Genomic DNA, 1,942 nt, shown 5'->3' with positions numbered 1-1,942 from the left:
ATATATATATATATATATATATATATATATATATATATATATATATATATATAAAACTTATATAAATATGTGAAAATATGTTACTTGTTCTATAAACATATCTTAATTTATCTTAAATTAAATTTTTGTTAAAAAAAATTGTTATAGAACATATGTAATATAATTCTATGTTTCCAAACTCAAGAAGATTGATGTGAAAAATATAAATAAACTACGTGACACATATACTAGCTTATTTAGTTAGAAAATCTTGTTAATAACGCAAAAGTTGCAGGATTTTCTCATGGACCAAGTTATTTTTTTTCTTTATGACATATTTTGTAGATTTAATTTTATTTCACAAGTAAACGAACTTGAATAGAAAACATAGTCGTGAAGCATGAACTTTCGAGATGGCCCATTAGCTCAGTTGGTTAGAGCGTCGTGCTAATAACGCGAAGGTCGCGGGTTCGATCCCCTCATGGGCCAATCTTTTTTTTTAAGTTTAGTAAATTTGTATACATCTAAAATATTAGTGTTTATAATCTGGAATATTTTTATTTGCATGTTTACGTAAAATTTTCTTTTTATTTCGTTTCTTTTTTATTTTTTGTCTAAATTATTTTGTTCCGTTCAAAGGAAGGTTGTCTTATTTTAAATGAGTCGAGAGAAAGTGAGAAAGATCTGGTGTGTCGTGTAGAAGAACAATGGTCCTCTTTCTTGAGAATAAAGCGCAATCAGCTGTGCAAATTTAATTATTATTATTTGTTCTCTCGCTCAATGTAGCTGTTTCTTCCCCGCTACTCGCGCACTCTTCTTCTCTTCTTCTTAGTTATCTATTCATGATTAGTCAGAAAACATTGAAATAGTGGAAAGGATATATCTACAATTGGTAACAATGTATTAGCATTAGTCGGAAAAATGATAACCTTTGTAAGGTGTTGAAATTCAAAGCACTTACATCGATATGTAGCTTTAACAGATTAATTCCTAAGTTGCTAAATTTTTGTTTGCATAATTAATAAATATTTGACAGGTCTTGGAGTGCGCTACGATATCTGAAGAAGCAATGTGTAGACGGCAAAGTAGATCGCACGCTGCATTCATGTATTTCACAATTGCATCATGGAGAGGAGAGGACGGCATGACTCCCGGGCAGCCACCTGTCGCGCGCACGCGCACCGAGCGCTCCGCTCAAGACACCTCGTCGGCCGCGACGAAACGGCAGTCAGTATAAACCAAAATGGCGAGTGTGATGGCGGTTCGCGACGGCTTGCGGCGTGTTTCGACCACGCTCGCAATTTTCTGAACGGGACGTACGCAATAATGTGATCCACGTGACTCGCATCGACATTCGCGGCAAACGTGGAACCGTCAATCGGCGCGTCGAACGACTCGTCGCGCGCTTTTTCATCGGTATAATAACCTCCACGTCCAGCCAGTGTGACCAGTCGGGCCAGACGTCAAACACCCTCCCGTCTCGGACGACCGACGGGGTGACGTCGACGCGCGAAATTTCCCGGAGCTAATCGTAAGTACAGCTTAATCTCCTGCGTGTCAATATGCGTTTATCACCTGACAAACGTCCACGAGCGTGTCGGCGGATCGCTCGAATTTCGTGTCACGGCTAGCTTCGCGCTAGCGTGCGCTTCCTGTCAACGTGACACACCGACGTAAATATCGTCGCGCGCTTATCGACTCACACGCTTATGCATGCGGCGAAACAAGTTGTGCGCTACTTCGCTCGCGAATATCTTACATAAAGCACGCTTGTATTGTAGACCATAAAATTACGCAGGTTTCTCCGCATGCACTGTCCTCGTTATATTTACATGGACTTTTCCATATCGGAATCTATATGAGTTGTCAAGAACAGACGAGTTCTCTCTCTTTCCCTCTCTTTCTCTTTCTCTCTCTCTCTCTCTCTCTCTCTCTCTCTCTCTCTCTCTCTCTCTCTCTCTCT

At 39.8% G+C, this 1,942-nt stretch overlaps 2 protein-coding genes and 1 non-coding gene across 3 annotated transcripts in view; 2 read left to right on the top strand and 1 right to left on the bottom strand.

The window, feature by feature from the left end:
- LOC116847734 (short-chain dehydrogenase/reductase family 16C member 6-like) overlaps positions 1–1,942 on the bottom strand; it is a 25,656-nt gene that overhangs the window by 13,111 nt on the left and 10,603 nt on the right. The gene's annotated exons all lie outside the window — the stretch shown is intronic.
- On the top strand, positions 395–468 carry Trnai-aau. Its single transcript has one exon. It is a non-coding gene; the product is annotated as a tRNA-Ile (tRNA).
- The window catches only part of LOC116847733, a 19,918-nt gene continuing 19,176 nt past the window's right edge, over positions 1,201–1,942 (top strand). Inside the window, exon 1 of the mRNA XM_032823044.1 lies at positions 1,201–1,510. The gene's annotated coding sequence lies outside the window, so the exon portion shown is untranslated. The remainder of the gene's footprint in view (positions 1,511–1,942) is intronic.

The sequence above is a fragment of the Odontomachus brunneus genome, unplaced genomic scaffold (assembly GCF_010583005.1).
Source record: "Odontomachus brunneus isolate Ranch 3 - 2012 unplaced genomic scaffold, Obru_v1 Obru_scaffold_082, whole genome shotgun sequence".
NCBI classification, from domain to species: domain Eukaryota; kingdom Metazoa; phylum Arthropoda; class Insecta; order Hymenoptera; family Formicidae; genus Odontomachus; species Odontomachus brunneus.
This window is presented reverse-complemented; position numbering and strand designations above follow the sequence as displayed.